The sequence below is a fragment of the Scyliorhinus torazame genome, chromosome 12 (genome assembly GCF_047496885.1).
Source record: "Scyliorhinus torazame isolate Kashiwa2021f chromosome 12, sScyTor2.1, whole genome shotgun sequence".
Classification (NCBI taxonomy): domain Eukaryota; kingdom Metazoa; phylum Chordata; class Chondrichthyes; order Carcharhiniformes; family Scyliorhinidae; genus Scyliorhinus; species Scyliorhinus torazame.
Genome location: NC_092718.1, coordinates 37695523 through 37704081, shown reverse-complemented (window position 1 = coordinate 37704081; position 8559 = coordinate 37695523). Strand labels below are relative to the sequence as shown.

Genomic DNA, 8559 nt, shown 5'->3' with positions numbered 1-8559 from the left:
TTGGTGGGGTGAGTTTTCGCTAATTGGGATATAGGTGGTGCAGAGGTGGGCCCAGCTGCACAAGCTGAGCTTGGTGCAGTTGGTAGAGGGAATGAAGGAGGACTTTAAGAGGTGGGATGTGCTGCCATTGTGTTTGGTGGGTTGGGTACAGACGGTTAAGATAACGGCGCTGCTGGAATTTTTGTTTGCATTCTAGAACCTCCCGATTTTTGTTCCTAAGTCATTTTTTAGGAAGGTTAATGGGATGATTTTGAGGTGGGCAGGGAAGACTCCTTGGGTTAGGAGGGTGTTCTTGGAGAGGGATTGACGAGGTGGGGGGAGATTAGCATTGCTGAATTACTACTGGGCAGCAAAAATTGCAATGGCTAGGAAATGGGCGGCGGAGGAGCGATCGGTTTGGGGGCGAATGGAAGCGGCCTCTGTAAGGGAACCAGCTTGAAGGCACTGTTGTTGGCGCTCCTTTTGTTCTCACCGGTTAGATACTCCATGAGTCTGGTGGTGATATCAGCACTGAGGGTTTGGAACCAGTGTCGGCAGCACTTTGAATTGGAAGGCATGTCACTGAGCACCGATTGGCAACAATTATAGGTTTGCCTTAGCGGGGTTGGATGTGAGGTTCCGGGGGTGGCGGCAGGTAGGGATAGAATGCTTCAGTGATTTGATCATGAGAGGGAAATTTGCAGACCTGGAGGGGGCGTGTCAGTTACCCCAGGGGGAATAGGTTCAGGTATCTGCAGGTCAGGAACTTTATTGAGGAGGTGCCGTCGTTTCCGACACTGTTGCCCCCGATGCTGCAAGATAAGAATCTGTCCAAGGATGAAATTAGGGAGGGCAGGATTGCGAACATGTATGGGGAGCTGATGAAGAGAGAGAGTGATCCCATAGAGGAGGTCAGACTCAAGTGGGAGGAGGAGTTGGGGAGGGCGCTGGGGCTGGTGTGTGTAGGGAAGGTGAATGCATCCTTGTCATGTGCAAGACTAGGCCTTATCTAATTTAAGGTGGTGCATAGAGCCCACATCATAGATTATCATAGAATTTACAGTGCAGAAGGAGACCATTCGGCCCATCGAGTCTGCACCGGCTCTTGGAAAGAGCACCCTACCCAAGATCAACACCTCCACCCTATCCCCACAACCCAGTAACCCCACCCAATACTAAGGGCAATTTTGGACACTAAGGGCAATTTATCACGGCCAATCCACCTAACCTGCACATCTTTGGGCTGCGGGAGGAAACCGGAGCACCCAGAGGAAACCCACGCACACATGGTGAGGATGTGCAGACTCCACACAGACAGTGACCCAAGCCGGAATCGAACCTGGGACCCTGGAACTGTGAAGCAATTGTGTTACCCACTATGCTACCGTGCTGCCACATGACGGTGTCCAGGATGAGTCGGTTCTTTCCAGGGATGGCGGATAGGTGTGGGCGGTGTGCAGGGGGGGGCCAATGGATCATGTACATGTTTTGGTTGTGTCCGAGGTTGAGGGAGTTTTGGAAGGGATTTGTGGACGTAATGTCAAAAATTCTTGGTGTAGAGGTAGCTCTGAGTGTCAGAGGATCCAGGAGTCCAGGTGGGGAGAGAGGCCGATGTCTTGGCCTTTGCCTCCCTGATAGCCTGGAGATGGATTTTGTTGTGTTGGCGGGACTTGGAACCGCCGAAGACAGGAGTATGGGTGAGTGATTTGGCAGAGTTTGTGCGTTTGGAAAAGATCAAGTTTTTCATTTGAGGGGCGGAAAAAGGGTTCACCTTGAGGTAAAAGCTGCTAATCGGCTTCTTTAAGGGGTATGAGTCGTCAGCGAGGAGGGGGTTGTTTTGTTTGGGTATGGGGGTGGAAAGTTGGAAAAGGGAAACGGGTGCCATGGTGAGTTGAGTGGGTGATGTGGGGCTCATGGAAGCCCACCTGCTGGGGCTCGTCGAAATCACCTCATAAAAGCAGGCCCGGATTGGGACCAGCATGATCGATAATCCCGGTAGGGACCTTGGTGCTGTATTTCTTAAAATAAATTTAGAGTACTCAATTCATTTTTTCCAATTATGGGGCAATTTAGTGTGGCCAATCCACCTACCCTGCACATCTTTGGGTTGTGGGGGCGAAACCCACGCAAACACGGGGAGAATGGCACAATGACCCAGAGTCGGGATCGAACCTGGGACCTCGGCGCCATGAAGCAGCATACCTTTGTGCTGTATGCCCCATTGCGGCCTTTTCTTTTGGCTTAAAATAAATAGCTGTTTGAATTTACCTTCCCGGACCGCCTGAGCTTTTCTAATGTTCAAGGCTGAGACAGACAGACTTTTAATCATTACGGCAATCAAGGATTATAGGGATGAGGCAGGAAAACAGAGTTGTTTTAAAAAAATAAATTTAGAGCACCCAGTTCATTTATTTTTTCAATTAACGGGCAATTTAGCGTGGCCAATCCACCTAGTCTGCATATCTTTGGGTTGTGGGGGCGAAACCCACGCTGACATGGGGAGAATGTGTAAACTCCACACAGACTAACCCACTGCCCCAACGTGCTGCCCTAGGAAAACAGAGTTGAGGATTATCATATCGGATCAGTCAGGATCTCCTCGTATGGCGGAGCGGTCTCAATGGGCTGAATGGCCAACTTCTGCTCCTGAGTCTTACAGTCTTTCCTACTCTGGGGTTTGGTTTCGAGCAATGACGGGCAACCTGGGCTAGTGAGTGGGCCTCCTTCATCTCAGCAGGCTGGAAGATTAAAATCAGGCTTGTTCACTAACCATGATCCCATGAAAAAGATTAAATACATTTAAAACACATTGAACATTTCATTAAAAAAAAAAAATGTCAAGCACCCAATTATTCTTTCCCAATTTAGCGTGGCCAGTTCACCTACCCTGCACATCTTTTGGGTCGTGGGGGTGAAACCCACGCAGACACAGGGAGAATGTGCAAACTCCACACAGACAGTGACCCGGGGCAGGGATCCAACCCGGGTCCTCGGTGCTGTGAGGCAGCAGTGTTAACCACTGTGATACCGTGCCGCCCGCACCTTGAACTTTTGCTAACGAGTTGTAGAAAATGCTTAATTATTTATGTATTAATAGAACTACCATCAACTTAAAATAGTAAAAACAAAATAAATATTTACACTTTCGGACGCAGAGGGAGTGTACGGCTCTCGCAGCCAATGTTGTCAGCAATCAGCACGCATCTCACTTCACTCGCCCTTGCTTTATGTGCGCATTACTTCAGTCATACTGGTAGGAAAAAAAATCACACAGATGGAATTCAGCAGAATGTGTCAACCCTGCATGTGGGCATGGTCAACAAAATGTCTCGTGGCCTGCACTCAAAACCCAGATGGGTCACATGTGGCCCCTGGGCTGTCGGTTACCCATTACTGGTATAGAGTCTCCCTACTCTGGGGACACAAGTAGCCTGGCAGAGGGCTTCAGTGACATGCCCGTGGTGGGCCTTGGATCTCAAAACCTTGTCATGAGTGAGAAGGGACACACTGGCATCCAGATCATGAAAAATATTATGTGTTGGAATGTAGTGCCGGAGGATGTTACAGAGGTATTTTGAACTTAGCAAGTTGGGGAACAAGTGATGGCAGCAACGAGAGGGGCGAATGTCGGGCAGAGTTTTACACGAGTTTAATATTATATTTAGGAGACCAGAATGAAGAGCTTTGAAGAAGTTAAGTCTTAAGATAAAACAAAAAGAACAACCCCAATTTTGATCGACTTCCTCATCCCTGGACCACTCTGGGAAATCTCCCCTGCATCCTCTCAAGCACCTTTGCATCCTTCCCAAAGTGTGGCATCCAGAAGTGAACATAATATTCAATTGTGACCTAACCAGACTTTAGAGAATAAAGTTCAGAATAGCTTCCCTGCTTTTGTATTCAATACTTTTATTTATAAAGCCCAAGATCCCATATTCTTTGCAAATTATCCTCTCACCATGTCTTGTCACCTTCAAAGATCCATGAACATGAGGACCTTCACGCACACTGTTTATATCTGAACATTTAATCTATATTGCCTTTCCCTGTCCTACTGCCAAAATGCACCATCTACAATTCTGGAATAGGGTGGAGGTGGGCATGCGGCGGAAGTGGAAGTAAATTAACGTCCTATTAATGACTGGGATGGTGTTTGAAGTTCAGCTCATGGTTAAATTCCGGCTTCGGGTTCAATTCCAGCCTCGGGTGACTGTCTGAGTGGAGTTTGCACTTTCTCCCTGTGTCTGCCTGGGTTTCCTCCGGATGCTCTGGTTTCCACCCACGGTCCAAAGATGTGCAGGTTAGGTGAGGTTGTGGAGTTAGGGCGGGGCCTAGGTAGGATGCTCTTTCAGAGGGTCGATGCAGACTCGATGGGCCAAATGGCCTTCTCCTGCACTGTAGGAATTCTATGGTTCAATGACACCGAAGATCTGTCCAATCTAGTTCAATTTAAGCAAGCAGCTGGGAAGTGTAGACGTATCAGGGGCATGGAAACAGAGATTTTTGGAGGGAAACATAATAATATAGATTTGGGTTTTCTCAATAGCTCATCCACAACCTAATATCAAATCGGCAGTCTGACAACACGGAAGTGGTCAAGATGATGGTTGTGGAGAGGCGAAGCTGGATGTCACCAGCACGTGCAGGAAAGCTGATCCCAAGCACACAGATCATGTCTCTAAGAGGATAGCATGTAAATAAGGAAATGCAGGGGGCTGAAGATAGAACTACATGGCATTCTAGAGATGTCCATGCAAGTTCAGGAGGAGAAGACATTTCCGGAAATATGCTAGTTCTGCAGGAGCAAGTAGTGTTCAACGTCAGCTGCTGTTGTATAAAGAGTCAACGGTTCTGCTCCTTTTCACAAACACCTTTATTTCACTTTAACAGACTCTGCACAAAACTCTATCATCACATCACCTGACAGAAAGGCCACCTGAAGCCCCTTTACATATCAATGTCAATTATTGGATACTTAACATAAATGAGTCAAGTAATTGGAATGTCCCTTGACCCATTACTTAACAGTCTCCCCTTCCTTGGAGAAAAAAAAAATTAGGTAAAAACAAAATTACAAGAAACTCAAAAACACTCACGCAATTTCCCCCCTTCTTTTTTTTTCATTTTTGGAAGAAAAAAAAACAGTCACAGAAACAGTTCATTAACAATATCCAAACGTTTCTGTGAAACAGCCCCTCTTTTTGTAATACAGTCTGACAATTGATAGCTACTGTCAACCCATTTAATTTTTGCTATTTCCCCTCTGTCCAACATCTGCTTCAAACTTGCGATGTCTATCCTTAACCTTTTTTCATTGACACTTTTTGTAGAGTGCACATTTTCCCACAGGGACTTGTTGTCAATGTGACATTCAATAAATATATTACTCAAATCCCCTAATCCTAAAATTTCTGTCAATATCTGAGATATATAAAAGGCCATATCCACCGCCTCTACAAGGCTTAATGTCTCAGCAGCCAAAGTGCTTTTGACCACTCTCCTTATTTTCTTTGTTTCCCACACAAGAGGGCAACATTTACCATTGTTCCCCAAAAGGAAAATTATAAAACTTCTGCGCTTGAAACCCCATCATATAAATTTGCATAGGATGCATCACTATGAACTATGAGTTTCAAGTGCCTAAGGTCACCTAAAACCGGGAACCTCAAAACACACTCCTGCATTTTTAGTTTGACCAACACTTTATTTGCTCTTCTTATGTCTTCCACTTTGGGATCATTCATTTTTGTACTCAACTCTAAGACATCAAAACTCACGTCCGGTCTAGTCTGCCTACCTAACCAATTCAGTTGCCCAATTAAACTTTGCAGTTGCTCTTTTTCCATCTTTGAAACCATTGCGTCTTTTTGTGAAACCCGGCCACGACTAATTGCTATTGGGCTGATGCTTTCCAAATAAGATTGCTGACGTAAAGTTGCCCCTAACTTAGTCTGTCCGATTTCCAGTCCAATATATTTAAATGCACCGGAAGCCTGACTTCCAACCCTGAATTCTTTCCTCAAACCAGAGATTGCAATAGCTTCGAAATCACTAGTCTCACCCCACAAAAAATCATCGACATGCATCATAAAGATGCCAGAAAGAATTCCTTTATAGTGCCAGTAAAACATTGCCGGATCTGCTTTCAACTGGCAACAGCCTAACTTTAACAAAACTGACCTTACTGAAAAATACCAGACTCTAGACGCATCATTTAATCCATATGCACATTTGTTCAACTTCCAGAGTAACCCCTTCTGTGTTAGCTGCCTCTTTAGGAGGACGGAGAAAAATGTCTCTCTGGAGCTGATGCCCCTGCAAAAAGGCAGCTTTTATATCTATAGATTTGCATTCCCATGCCTTTGTGGCTAATAGAGCCAAGAAGATCTTCAAAATAACCTTTCCTGCCATAGGTGAATCTAGCCTTAAATCCTGATCTGCTAAATTTTCTTCAAATCCCCATGCCACAAGCGTGGCCTTTGCCTTATAAATTCCATCTGGAAGATCCTTTTCCGTGCAAATCCATCTGTGGGATAGAGCTTTGTCCCCTGTCTGGTACTTCCGTGTATACCCCACATTCACTCCAACTATGCAGTTCTTGCTGTTTGGCATCTTTGATAACTTCTTCATCTAATTTATTGGAAGCCACCAAAATCTCACGTGCATGTGGACTTCTACTCCTATTAGTATTCGTAGTCTTACTCATGTTCCGAGACCTTGATAAACTACGCCCCCTCTCCCGCCTGGTATCTCGTCCTGTACTGCTACTGCTTGATCTTTCCCTTCTGCTGTGGGATGTTCTTTCAATAGTTCTCGACCTTCTCCTGTGGACCTGTTCACTATCCGATGTACTATCTAAATTGGCACTGCGTTTCAGAGCCCTCCATTTTTGAACTTCGTGTTCCCAGTCCATTGTCTTGACTCCCTCCCCTGAATGCTGTACATTCAACTAATGTTTACACTTTCCAGTGGCCTTTCCTGCTCTACTAATAACAGTTGCATCCTTCCATTGACTAGACCCTTCAGGCAAGTATGTCACTTTTGTACCAACTTTTGGCAGTTGTCCTTTCGGAAAAATGGCCTGTGCTAATTCATCAAAAGTGTTGTGCTCCTCTACAGAAACCCTGTCTATATCAGTTAACTGGTCCTCATAGTTCTGTAACACGTGTGTACCAGATGACCGTTGTTCCTCGTCATGTCTGTCTGCTCTGTCTAAATTTGAAAATTTGTAATCTGTACCCATTATCCTTGATGAATGTACCCTAACAGTTTGATTGCCATGTTGCAAAATAATTGTTTTGCCATTTATGCCTATGATCTTCCCTGGGCCTTTCCCTTCATTAAAATTGTCTCTCTTATAGTATACTATGTCTCCTTGCTGAAAAACGGTATTTGATGGCCGTACATTATGCCTTAAAGCTCTGCGAATTCTTTCAGAGACTTCTGCTTCCAAAAAAGCTTTTCTACTGCTATGTAATGCATTTAAATGCTCAGCAAAGGCAGAGCTAATTGTAGTCCCTTCCCAAGCTGCAGGCTGGTCATCCAAAATGGACAGAATTTTAGGATTTCTACCAAACACTAATTGATAGGGACTATATCCCCCAACCATCTGCAATGAATTCTTTGCATGTACCGCCCATGCTAAAGCTGAATTTAGCTTGCAATTCAGTCTATCTGCCAAAATGTTCTGGAGCATGTCATCGATTACAGCATGGTTTCTTTCACCGACACCATTACTAAATGGGCTTTCTGCAGCCGTATTCAGAACTGTGATATTCACGTTTTCACACATATCCCTAAACTCATCATTAGCAAATTCTCCCCCAATGTCCGTAAGGAATTTTGCCGGTGGGCCCATTCCTGTCCCTATCCATTTTTCCACGATTTGATCCAGAATTACTCTCTTTTCTTTACTTCATACAATCGTTGATTGACTAAATCTGGTTGCTAAATCTACAAAATGCAAAATAAATATATTATTGGCTTTATCCCAGATCTTAAGGTCCATGGCCACAATGTCGTTAAAATCCCTGGCTGAAGGTAGGGTTACTATCGGTCATGCTGGTGTCCTTCTGTACTTCCTACAAACTTCACAGTGATCACTAACCTGTTTTATCAGTTTAGTATACTCTTCATCCCTTATCCCTGCAACCTTTAATAAATTTTTCAGCCTCCGAGGAGACGGATGTGCAAATTGCATATGCAGTTTTAATACAGCAAGCTTTTTATCAGCTAAAGTCCTCAACTGCCTTTAACACATCCTTAACAACTCTACTTGAACTATTATTTGTCAGTAATGGAATTACTGTTCCGACTGTGTAAATTGTAAGTTCACCGTCTTTCCAAAAACTGTTGCCGTATCCTGTTCCATATCTAGTTTCATGTGTGCTTTCCTCATCGACGGTCTGCTCAGAAGCAAACGTATCTCACTTGATATAACATCCGTGCGAATGAAATGATTCACTCCGGCAATATTGCAAGGGATCACCACTCTTTTCAGCGACTTCAGAGTATTATCATCCCCAAACCTGAAACTTGTGGAACTTTCAAATTCCTTAACCTTGTTACTATTTTCAGCAT

General features: G+C 44.7%; 1 protein-coding gene across 1 annotated transcript in view; it reads right to left on the bottom strand.

Annotated features, from left to right (window-relative positions):
* The window catches only part of LOC140387508 (SHC-transforming protein 1-like), a 211877-nt gene that overhangs the window by 169285 nt on the left and 34033 nt on the right, over window positions 1–8559 (bottom strand). The gene's annotated exons all lie outside the window — the stretch shown is intronic.